A 13,305-nucleotide genomic window follows, 5' to 3' on the forward strand; every position below is an offset into this window, starting at 1 on the left:
GACATATTCTGCACTAATTAGAGTGCCTGAATGGTCCCAACATGTATCTTGCCACACGAGCTCCCAAAGGTTTCCTTAAAATACTAACTTCACCAACAGCATGAAAAGGAGAAGCAGCAAAACCGCTCGTAGGTGAGCCCAGGGGAGCAGTATGAGTTGCTCGGCTGTGGAGCAGTGCTTGTACAACCCTGTGAAACAGCTGGAACAACAGGCCATTTGGGAGCTCTTCCTTAGTGGATATGACAGCATGTTGCAATAGGGAGCTGCAAAGGTCTAGGGGTCTTGCAGAAGAATAGTGAACAGTGTCCCTCACCCAGATACAGTCCTGGAAAGCCATGGGCACAAGAACAAGTAGCTGAAGGGAAGCTAAAGCTGTTGCACTGAAGAGTTGGGTTGGATACCCAATTTAGCTGAATCAGGCCATCATGTGATTATTAGAAGCAGCCACAGTCTGGGGACAGAAGACAGAAAATTGTCTTTTGTTAGAAAGGTACCACTGGAAAAAAAAATAAAAAATTCAACTACATTTTGAAAATCAGGTTAAAATAGGCTGTCTTTATTTTCACAGTTATATTTGATGTGCTCACAGTATTTTGAATACCTCATTTGAGTATGTTTTCATGTTCCATTATGAAGTCAATATATCTGAATGAATCACTAAATTGAATTTAACGTTAATATTTCATAAACTTTACCTGACACTGTAGAGCAACATTCCAGCATTACTGACAGGAATTATTGTTACCTTGGCAAACATATTAGCATTTCAGGAAAACAACAACAACAACAACAACAACAAACTTTCTCCTCAAAGAAATGCTAAGAATTTCAGTGACATGGAAAGTTTCAGTGTGGTGAGGTTTCATCCCAGTTCAGAATGAAAGCAAATGTCAGATCAGTGTGGATTCTCATGGAACAGGAGTGTCATTCCGGACTGGCTCTCTTGATTGTAACCTGGGGTGGCCCTTATGCTGAGAAAGCATTGGAAAGTCAGTGAGTGCGTCTATGGTAGAGCACGACCAGTGATGCCTTTCTTTTTGAAAGCAGCAATACGGCCAGCTAACCAGCTGACAAGCAGAAGAAGTAAAAAGCTGCTTCCTGAAAAGGGGGGATAGAGGATCAGAGAAAAGGGACGTGAGATCGACATGTTGAAGTATCCTGAGTCAGCAGGTGCGGTGACAAAGTTTGCTTCTGTCCCCAGAGCCACATGAGACTCCAGAAGTGCTGACCTGGCCTCACCACTGGCTGAGAACCCACGCAGCTGGGGGACAGAGGTTGTATGCACTTCATAGCCACAGCGAACCCACGGTGTCCCTGCTGACGCAGGGCCCTTTTAGATAAGAATCGTAGGAAATGGGCAGCCGGGAAATAGCAAGTACAGCTTACAACAGCGTCAGCCCCGGCTGAACTGCTGCTTACGCCGCCAGCAGACCCCACTGGCGTCTCGCAGGTGCCTCTGCGGGCGTGAGGGTGGCCGGCGATCACAGCCCCGTTAGGCAACCCCTGGGGTGCTGCTGCTGGCAGCAGACCGTGCAGTGCTACACCGTGCTGGGGGGGCCCTGCAGGGAGCTGGGTGCTCTCTGCACTCCTGTGAAAGCTCACAGATGTGAGCAAAGACTTCCTTCCAGCTCAGGTATTCCCAGAAATGGTCTGTATGCCAGCTCACACGCACTTCGACTCCTTAATCCTGAAACTAACACTTCTTGTTTAATATTTTCTATCAAAAAAAAAGAGTGGCTCACCTATGCAGATGCTAGTGTTGCTTTCCACTCTTTTCTAAAACATTTCAAGCTTTTGATTTTGAAGGAAGAGGAAAAGAGTTTTTTGGCTCAGAGAAACTGCGTTGTTTGCTCTACAGGCAAATTAAAATAGCTCCTGAGTAGAAGCACAGGACACAGTTGCCCCATGTCTGTCAAAATATCCTATTCATTTCTCCTTCCCCTCCAGCTTGTATCTGTGGTGCAGGTTTAATCAAGTTATCTTAATTCTGTCACTCACAAGCTACAATTACACTGTGCCTCACCGAGTCTCCTATCTGAAACTGGACAATAGAGCATGAAGAAAACCCAAATTTTTTCTTTTCTTTCTTTTCTTTTCTTTTCTTTTCTTTTCTTTTCTTTTCTTTTCTTTTCTTTTCTTTTCTTTTCTTTTCTTTTCTTTTCTTTTCTTTTCTTTTCTTTTCTTTTCTTTTCTTTTCTTTTCTTTTCTTTTCTTTTCTTTTCTTTTCTTTTCCTTTCCTTTCCTTTCCTTTCCTTTCCTTTCCTTTCCTTTCCTTTCCTTTCCTTTCCTTTCCTTTCCTTTCCTTTCCTTTCCTTTCCTTTCCTTTCCTTTCCTTTCCTTTCCTTTCCTTTCCTTTCCTTTCCTTTCCTTTCCTTTCCTTTCCTTTCCTTTCCTTTCCTTTCCTTTCCTTTCCTTTCCTTTCCTTTCCTTTCCTTTCCTTTCCTTTCCTTTCCTTTCCTTTCCTTTCCTTTCCTTTCCTTTCCTTTCCTTTCCTTTCCTTTCCTTTCCTTTCCTTTCCTTTCCTTTCCTTTCCTTTCCTTTTTCCTTTCTTTCCTTTTTCTTTTATTTTTTAATTCATATCTCCTTGTTTTCTTAGTCATAAACCAAGAACTTTTGACCTGGATGCTTAACATGACCTTAATTACAAATTGTTATACTCTTCTTCCTGTGGCACAGAAAAACTTTCTCAAGAAGTCCTGGCTGCTGTGGTAACAGAAGTTTCCTAGGAAATCCCAGACAATGCTGAATCACACACAAAATCACAGAATAGGTGACATTGGCAGGAACCTCTGGAGGCCATCTGGTCCAACCTCCAGCTCAAGCAGGGACACCCAGAGCCAGTTGCCCAGGACCACGCCCAGGTGGCTTTTGGAGATCTCCAAGGAGGGAGGTTCCAAAACCTCTCTGGGTAACTTATGCCAGTGCTCAGTCACTCATACAGAGGGGTGTTGTTCCCCTTTCTTCTCAATGAAGCTGTTATTGAGTCACTGAGGAGGCTTTATTTTATTTTTTTTAATTTTCACGGAATATGTTCAAGGGAAGAACACTTTCCAACCTCACAGCCACAGCATTTCTCATCTTCTGGGCCTGATGTGGAGTAGAGATCTTACAGTCCATAAATAAAACTATAAAAAGCCAACTTGCTTTGAGATAACACTTTACTGAGTCTGTGTGACAAGAGTTAGAGGAAATACCACACTGCAGAGTGTGTCCATGGGGCTCAGGAGAATGTGATAAGACTGCTGCCACCTGGGATTCTCACAACATCTTGAAATTAATAGAAAGCTCCAATGTTTGTCTGGGTGAAAGGGACGTGAAGCAAACCAACAGCTGTGGTAAGAGGAAGGAGACTGTTGAAAAAGGGCTTCAGATAATGGTCTATGGCTTGATTTTGTTCTCTGGGTTGCAGTAGTGGCACATGCAGACACCTTACTGCTGGCCTGTGCTGCTCTGAACGGTGCCACATTGAGGTGATACTCAGAATATGTCAAAGACGGCCTTGCTCTGTGGTTCCCTAAGGAGTTTTCCAAAGAAACCACAAGATGAATATGTCCATCAAAGTCTATGGAAACCCTACCAGGGAACTGAGAGGCACAGAGGTGTCAGTAATATCAGGTACCTGCCACTACAGATGTCCTCCTGGACTCCCTGCTATATGCTTTTACCATTATATGACTTCCTCCTCTCACTCCTGTAGCCCTAACTCATTTTTCTGTATGATACTTAAGTCCCATAGATGCAGAAACACCCGATGTTGTGCTGCAAACAGCTCGGAAGCAGATACAGAAGGTGACATTGAAGTAAGAAGCAAACCTCTCCCAGAACAGGCAAAGCTGCCTCGGCATATCAGTGCCAAGATGCTCTCTTACCCCCGCCCGATTCCTGCGTAGTGCCCAAGTGCGATTGACACCTGCTCATGCGACACCGTTTCCTCAACATGCAGCTCACCCAGTGTGTACCGGCTGGCTTTGGTGCGCAGCAAGGTGCCGCAGGCCTGTTTTTCCAGGGCTGCCAAGAGCAGAAAGGCCCTGGCTCAGTGCTCTCGCCGGCTGCGCTCCCCGGCTACATGGGCCAGCCAGCTGGTCTCAGAAAAACCACCAATCCCCAAGCACCGTCATGCTTCAAACCTGGATGAGGACGTGGGCCAGGGTACGGGGAAATATCACTGGACCCCGGCCAGTGTCTGAGGATTTTCACTTGACTTGCAGGAATGCAAAATAACACTCGCAAAGACTAGCCATGGTGCCAGGTCAGTCCTCTTCTATCTCCTTTGTATTTATAACTGTAATATGAACTGTCATGGGGCTCACTTATATATGACTTTTAAAAGGCAGCTTACAGCTCAGCTCTGCCATAGAAGTCCATGTTTTTATAAGACCTTATTCTAAAGATCTTTCTCCTCTCCCTGAATATGAGGCAAACCGCTATAAGACAGGTAATTTCTATGCGGAGCAGTGTGCTTTGAGCCAGTGCTGTAAAGCTATTGGGTCTGTTTTATCTGTTGTTACCTTAATAGGAATCATTTCATTTATCATTTTTTGAGGACAGGAAGGGAGAGGAAGGAAGGGAGAAAATGAGTTGCCTCTGTAATTCACCTGCCCTGACAAAGCTGGTAGTGCCTAGCTATTCCTCAGAAAATGAAAAAAATATATACATCCAAAGGGATGATGTAAAGACTTTATCATTTTTCTGGCTGGTGTGTCCAATTGCAGCTTTCAGTAAATAAAAATGGAAAAACAAGCTCATCTGCAGGCTGAACAGTAAGCACAGAGACAGCCTGGTTTATGCAGACTGTTTGAAGTATGCATTTGAAGAAGACCTGGGAAGAGGCTGAAGCTAAAAACCTCTCTGCAAAGGATGAGTACCCAGCCCTGCCCTCACCCTAGAGCAGCAGCACAGTTGGGAGGGACCAAGGGCCAGATATTCCACTTCCATTGCTATAATCATCCTGGCTACAGAGGTATATAAATACAGGATCGCGTGCAAAGGAAGCAGCTCTGCAGACAGAGATTAAGTGATAAGTATAAGGGAAAAAAATATCAGCAAGCTATGAGGCAGCCTGTAGAAGACAGACTCCATCAGTCCTCCAGCCACATACCTACCAGTGCTCAAGTTCCTTGTTCGTGGAGTGCTGGCACAGCATTCGCTGACTCTGCATGTCCCGTCCAATACATGTTTTCAGCACTGAATACTGGCAGCCTGCAGTCCTTGGGGCTTCTAAATAACTACTTATAGCTCCACTTATTCTTTAATGAACATTCATCTTCCATGCCTGGGCATTTCTTTTGTTACTCAACCACAACCTCTTTCAGGTGTTTTTTTTCCCTGCTCTATCTGTGCTGTTCTGGAAAGGTGTCATGGTTAACAAACAACAGTGTGTCTACTGTGACTCAGTTATATTATTAGGTTATGGTGGGCAGTGATGATTTTCATGTAGAAAGAGAGAACATATAACTCACGTTATAAAAATATATCCAATTATAAATCCATTGACAGCAATAGAATCAAAAGTCAGCCTATATATTGAACACATTTTGGGTTAAATTTATAGCTAGCATTATGTGGGTAAGAATAATAGTTACCAGATTTTTTCTTTGCTTACTGCATCCTTGGCAAAGAAGCTAGCCACGGCATCTACTCATAAGTATTGGAAAGGTTGGCTCCCACCAGCTTTGGTTTTCCCTAAGAGGATAAAGGGGGGTATGGAGTCATGGCCTGCAGATCCTGCTGATCCAGCCAACAGAAGTGAAGGACAGCAAGGAGAGACTGTTAGCTGAATTTGGCTTAGATGCATGAAATGTGAGCCAGACATTTAAGGTATGGGAGATGCAGGCACATCCAAGCTCATACCCTTTGCAACAGGTCCAGAACCAGAAGTGCCAGGTCTTTCACTATGTAGAAAACAAGCTTCAGCCAAGTGCTGGCACATGGCATACTACAGCTAATGAATCCTGTTAGACTAGGCTGCATAACGTGGAATTTACTGGCTTCGGTCTCTTCAGTATACTGAATTTCAGGGGATGAACAAGCCCTAAGCAGACTGATGTACCAACAAGTACTGTCTCAAGACTACATTTGAGCTTATGATATTTTCTAGACAGGACCATCGGTTAATATCTCAATCCATTTTCAAATGGAAAATTGTATTTTATTACTATTATTATTATTTTTTACAAAACAGCATTATTTATTACAAAATGTCTATATATGCTTTTAAAATTAGCAACACAGTCAAAAACATACAAATACATCTGGATCTTATCATCTCTGTATATACATGTTTGCAGGTTTTGTGGATTAAAGCTACATGTCTGCTACTCTACGCTTACACCACTATGGCTTGGAACAGAACTTGTCTCTAAACTGGACTGGAGCTCTTTAGGGTATGTCTGTATTGTAATTATTTCTGCTGGCTTTAGAGTTAGCCTTACAATTTATTGTTCTTAAAGGCTTCCTCAGAAGCCTTTCAGAATCTGATGATTACTGAGAAATCTCAGCTCTCATTTAAGGGAAAGCCAGGAGGTTTTAGATACCACTGTCCAAAATATGTGAATCCTCAATTATTATTATTATTACTTTTTAAACTTGCAAGCAACAACAACAACAACAAAACAACAACAAAAAACAACAACAAAACCCACAACCTCTCAACATGGCTATTCTTTAAAATCATGTGATTTTAAATCGCGTAACTCGGTGGGTGCGGTGGGTGAGGTTTCAGTTCTTGTTTTGGCACTGGTGTGCTATGTGTTCCTCTTTGCCCAGCATTAATCATGTATTCAGATATAATAATAAGCCATGAAAGCACCGCAGCAGCATTTACAAACACGACATAGCAACCCCTCTCCTTAATGGTGGTGTTGTATCCCAGCACACCTAAAAGGCAGGTGTTATTAACAGGAAGATTATATAATGATATATCACATCTTGCAAAGGAGCAAAATGGTGAAAGGTCAGCCCCATGATATATGTAGAGGGTAGGCTTGTAACAAATGGCTTCCTAAAGCAGATGAATGAGCGTCTGGTCTAAGAGCAGGTTTTGTCTCAGAAAAACTGTCATTCTCCTTCTTAGTCTTAGACATGACATGCCAGGTTAAACAAGCAGTAGTGAAAGACTCATTTGTCCACTGCTCCTCAAAGTGGACAAAGTGAACTCTACTGAAATTTGTGACATACTGATTAACAGCTGCAGTGAGGTCTTGTCATGCTATCATACCTCTTTTTGTGGATTCATGTAGCGCAGCAGTTTTGAGTGTGCTTGAGCTGACCGTGCTCTTGATGACTAAATTATTTTTTTGAAAGAAAAAAGTGTACAGTGTCTTCAGATGTCTTCCTAGAATTTTGTTTTTTTTCTTCACAATGTCATTTTTGGCCAAGGATTGGGATTCTAGGTTCTGCTTATTAATGGTGTTGATTTGCATTTAGGTTTTGTGGCTTCACATTTGCCTATAATGAGCCAAAACCAAAACCTTTGGCAAAGTGTGGATCTAAATCTGCACATTCCAGTTTTTGCTCCACTCTAGTTTGGTTCTTCTAACCTCTGAAGTGTTTGTTTTAAAATGCAGAAGCCATATATAAACTTACTGTTTCCAGATACCCCTTAAAGAATTCCAAATGGCACAAGTTTATACAATAGCAAATGCCCCATAAATGCAATTAGAAGGCAGGAATCTCTCCTGCATTACTCCAGTGTAATGATAGCGTAAGTCTGCTTGTTCCAATAGGTCCGATATGGTGGAATACTGAAGCAGTATAGTGGTGAATAAGAGCCAGTGGTTTTATTCGTTTACAAATATGAAATCGTTGGAGTTATTGTGCAAGTTCCTACTGTGTTTATGAGGGAAAATATTTTCCATGCAACATTCAATATGACATCTCTGTACCAAACAAAAGGCTGTTTCTTCCAATAGACCCAACCTCTGAAATACCAAATATCTAGATAAATAGCATGGGCTGAATACAATTAATGACATTTCCTTCTTAAAACTATTTTTTCTTAGTCACTTACATCTTATTTACACACATAAAATAAATTAAAATATTTTACCAGAGAACACTGGTGATGGAGAGTACTGCAGTTTTACATGGGTCATTCAAATAAGGTAGCTAGAAACAAGAAAACCCAAGAAACTGCTAATGTCACAGAATATACCCTCTATCAACTCTCTCAGATGTGTCTGCTGAAAGAGTTGTAGCGTGTTCCCTTTCCTTGCCTGTCTGCCATTTGCACCAGTTGTCACCATTCCTTTCTTCTCCCATTCTCATTTCTCCAATTTCTCTTCCTTCTTTCACCTTTGGGTTCATATTTTTGTGGCTCTAATTCTGTTTTGCACTTTCCATTGCAATATATCCCTCTCTCTTGTAAAGCCAAATGAAGATCCCATGCCCCTGTCCGCCTGCTCTCTCATGGCAAGACCTCTCCTCTCCTTATCATCAGCCCTGGCTTCTCCCTAGCCTTCCACGCCTCACCTCTTATATACGATCCCCTTAATACCTTTGTCACCTCTTGTCTATTGCACTCTTGCTTTGTTTCTTGAGAATCAGCTTCATTTCTTCCATGATCTCCATGGAACCTTTGAACTCGTCATGATATGCTCTCTTCAGCTGCTGGATATGCTAAACACCTAGATCCACCTGACAGTCTTTCTGCTTCTTGTTTCTTCTCTCACACTCCCCAGTCTGTAATAAACAGCTTCTCCCCTTATAGTCTACCATCTCCAATTTTCCCCCCTCCCTCTCCTATGTGACTCCTTATCTTCCCTTCTTGATATTCTTGTTACCCATTGCCTACCCAGGTCCTTCCTCTTTGATTTGCTTTTGCTTGCAAACAAGAACTTTTATTATCTTCTTCATGTTAATCTTTGCCTTAGGTAGTCAGTACTAGGATGTTCTCTATGAGCAATCACAGGAATTGTTCTTAAGATTCCCATTTTTTTTTTTTAATAAAAGTGGCAATGTCTAAGCTGTTGGTGTGCTGAAAGAATTGTCCCCGACATACTGGTCAGTACTTCAGACAGTATATCCACCTTTATTTTGTTCTGCATTATTATAATGACTGACACTGAGGAGGCTTGATCTTTTTCCTGAGTTTCCAAACTTCATGCTAATGAAAATTATGAAGAATATAATTTCAAAACATGGTAGCAAGACATATGGCAAAAAAAAGAAAATGAAGGGAAAAAAAAAAAGAAAAAAAAAAGAAAGAAGAACAAGCTTTACATTACAAATATTCAGAAACATGATTCCTTCCATCTGGAAAAACATAGCTGAGAGGAAGAAGGTATAGTTTTCTGGATGTATGAAGAATGACTTTTGAAGTATGGTATTGTACTATTCTTCAGCACGATAGCAGTTATTTAGCTGTTCATGCAGTACTTATGCAGCCTCCCCATACCAAAAAAAAAAAAAAGAGAGAGAGAGAGAGAGAGAGAGAGATGAGTTTTAACAGGCTCTTTTTTCTGCTCTCTAGGTGGTAGCCAGCATTCCAGAATTTCTGCAGCACAGCCAGAGTCTGCTCTTTTTCTGCTATAAGGACTTCCAGAGACAGAGAGTGCAGAGTAGATTAGCCAGATGGTTTTAAGTGAAACAGGTAGGATACTGGGAGGTATTTAATTGTCATAGCATGCATCTCCCTCTGGCTTAATTTAACAGGAGGACAAGCAACCTGCGGTGTTGATATAACCTTAACAGCATTCTTAGAATGAAAAGGGACTCATCTTTGATGTAATCTTACCTCAGAATCTTCATTTTCTATTACCAAAATAACTCTGATGAACATGTGAATGCAACATCAGCTGCCCCAGATTTAGATAGATAATGGTTCTGTGAGTGTTACAGAGCCTCAGGCAGACTTCCACAACATTTCGCGACCAGCAGGAGAGACAGAGGAATAGAAAGTGAGTTTTTTCTAAGACATTTACATCTTTGCTCTGTGCTTTGGACTGGAAAAGTATCTAATGCTAACAAATATCCTTTATACATAGCTCTGGTAGCCCAAACTGCAACCACTTCCTCTGCTTTACTTCTACTGTTCCTTTTTTTTTAGCCAAATGCAGATACAGAAGTGGAACTGAAAGGACTTCAGTGTCCCCCACCTGTTTTAGGAGGGGCTGGAGGCATACAAGCTCCTGTGCCCTTTGAGAGTGTAATGTGCTTAGTGGCTGTTCTCCATGGTTTGTCTCAGGCCCACCTCTGGTTCACAAATTCTGCAAATAGGCGTCCTTAGCTTTTATCAGTTTGAAAAGAAAATAACTCTTGCTGTAGAGATTATGTTCAGTAAAAGTATTTCTAAATGAAAATTCCTGGGAGGGACACAAAAGAGTAAGCATAAGATCTAGCATACAAAAAGTTATGGATTACAACAGAAATAGAGCTGGACTTTTAATGTCCACTTCTGAGACATGGTGGAGGGAAGGGATGTCATCCAGAGGGACCTGGACCTGGACAGGCTGGAGAGGTGGGCCCATGCAAACCTCATGAAGTTCAACAAGGCCAAGTGCAAGGTCCTGTATCTGGGCTGGAGCAATCCCAAGCATGAATACAGGCTGGGGGGAGAATAGATCATAGAGCCTGAGGAAAACGACCTGGGGATGTAGGTTGATGAGAAGCTCAACATGCGCCAGTAAGGTACACTTGCAGCCCAGAAAGCCAACCGCATCCTGGCTGCATCAAAGCAGTGTGGCCAGCAGGCCGAGGGAAGTGATTCTCCCCTCTCCTTCTCTTTCATGAGATATGGCCTGGAGTGCTGTATTCAGCTCTGGTGTCCCCAGCACAAGAAAAACATGGATGTATTAGAATGAGTCCAGAGGAGGGCCACGAGGATGATCAGAGGGCTGGAGCACATCTCCTATGAAGACAAGCTTAGGGAGTTGGGGTGGTTTCAGCCTGCAGAAGAGAAGGCTCCAGGAACACCTTATAGCAGCTGCCTTCCAGTGCCTAACAAGGGTCTGCTGGAAAGCTGGGGAGGGACTCTTATTCAGGGAGTAATGGCTTTAAATTAAAAGCGAGTAGATTTAGTTTAGATATTCAGAAGAACTTCTTTGAGAATGGTGATGCCCTGTCATGGGTTGCCCAGAGAAGCTGTGGATGCCCCACCCTTGGAGGTGTTCGAGGCCAGGCTGGATGAGGCTTGGAATGGGTTTGAATTAGATGGTCTTTAAGGTCCCTCCCAGCCCAAACCGTTCTGTGACTTTATGATTCATCCCTTGCTAGGATGTGATAAGAGGGTCTTTTTCACATCTTGGGTTGTGGTGAGATGCTACTTTATCTTCTGTGACTATACACGGTAAACTATTCCCAATACTGAGACACTGAGACAGAAGAAATATCAATATGAACTGTTATAGTAGGGAAAAAAAAAAAAAAGTCCCTCTGCTCCATTTTGCAGTTCTGACTGGAAAGTCAGAAAGTACTGCAGTAAGTTACAAAGACTACAGTAAGTTTAGTAATTTTGGTATTGTTGATGGGGAATACTGGTAGGTAGCAATGCATTTTGTGTTTTGAGCCTCAGCAAAAGAACAGCTCCCAGCCAAAAACATTTCAAACTTAAAAAACAACAAAACAACAACAACAACAAAAACTCTGCTGAGACTCTGTCCAAGAAAGCTGGGAACTAAAGCAGATCACACAGATTGATCTTACCCAACCCTCTTTTTATTTATTTATTTTTTCCTTGGAGATGTCCAACTAACTAGCCAAACTACCTAGCAGTTTTGGAGAAGGTGATACCTCAGCATAATGCACAAGGAAATCTGTGTGCTGGCCTCTCCTGTACCTTTTCTGTGAGTCGGTAAAGGACTAAATTTGAATTTGGAATTGTGATTCACTGCTCTCTTGTGATCAGTTTGTGATCAGTTTGTGGTACAAAACACATGCACGCATGCATGCATGCGTGCATACAGAATACATACTAACAGCATCCTCAAGGCTGCGAACTCAAGTGTTCAAAACCAAAAACCAACAGGAAATTCCAGAATTGTTGTTTTCTGCCTTTTCTTATTTCAGCTTTCCTAGGTGTACACCTAATGGCAAAGACTTTTTGATTAAAACTACAGATTACACTGGCCCTGGCCTCACTCAGGGACTGAAATATATGTTGCTTACTTGATGGGCAGCTTCTGAACGCTACATTCAATCCATCTAGTGGCTTTTGTTCTGCACATGCCAAATTCTCTTCTGATGGCAATATTATTTATCAACTTGTGAACTTTTCTCTGCAAGGCATCACCAGATCTGAGAGCCTCTGCAGGCACTAGTGAGCTTATTCTCATAACAGAAGAATAAGAGCTAGGTAATTCAGAGTGAAAAAACTTGGACTTTCATATTTCAGTGCCCAGTAACAGATATCCAGATAACATATTCAAAGCATGTTGCTTAGGAAATCTTTAGGAAAAGTGATTTACCCAGCATCACCGAGCCTACTTGCCAAAGAACTGGAGTCACCGAAGTCATTTTATGTGATGAAAGTACATATTTACAGTGTTTTCTTCACACAGAGTTTGTTACTCTTTAGATGAGAAGTCTAACTGGAGCTAGTAGTATGTTGAAGGACATTTTTGAATAAAAATGTGGCAAGAAAACAGAAGTTTTTAGAAGACAAAATAACAAGGAACTGACTTTACATGTAGTACCTTTGCTTTTCATAATTATGCATCCCAAGACCCCACCCTTCCCCATATTTATTTCTCCCCTTTACTACATTTCAATGTCTCAGTATTTTCACTTGAAGTTTCAGGTGGTTCTGAAAACTCAGACTGCCTCCCTCTCTCCGTCAGTTTTGCTGATGCTGGGGAACACCGACATGTGATGTCGTGCAACCCCAGCTATGAATAGTTAGCGCTGTTATAGTTCAAGCCTTCAGCCAGGAATGCCACCTGTGAGGGTAGGGTGACTTGGGACAGAAAGTCCTTGGCAGGAGCTAAACCTTAATGAGCTTAAAATGTATTGAGGAGTTTGGCAAATACAAAGCCAGGCCATGGAATAAGTAGTTGCAGAAATTTTCCAATACGAAATGTTTGCAAGACAATTATTTACATTATCTAGATGGTTTTAATTACAGGACAGTTCAGACCAGTTGCTTAAGTTTTCCCAAGGGGTAATTAGTCACCCTTTGAATTTGCATATTTTCCATTGCTGTATTGAGGCAAATCAGCCGTACTTATCAGAAGCTTGACCTAGCAACCTTTGTTCTTAGCAGATTATAGTTTGAGTTTCATCATGGCAGTATCTAATGTATTAGCAAATGTTCTGCTCTGTAGTGCTACAGCAAGTAAATTTGGGGAGATCACAAGGTTCCTCATTTTAAAT

At 41.9% G+C, this 13,305-nt stretch overlaps 1 long non-coding RNA gene across 1 annotated transcript in view; it reads right to left on the reverse strand.

The window, feature by feature from the left end:
- LOC310896728 overlaps positions 1-640 on the reverse strand; it is a 72,983-nt gene extending 72,343 nt beyond the window's left edge. Inside the window, exon 1 of the long non-coding RNA XR_014581782.1 lies at positions 314-640. This is a non-coding gene — a long non-coding RNA (uncharacterized lncRNA). The remainder of the gene's footprint in view (positions 1-313) is intronic.
- Between the last annotated feature and the right edge of the window lie 12,665 nt (positions 641-13,305).

The sequence above is a fragment of the Anser anser genome (assembly GCF_964211835.1).
Source record: "Anser anser genome assembly, chromosome: 3".
NCBI lineage: Eukaryota > Metazoa > Chordata > Aves > Anseriformes > Anatidae > Anser > Anser anser.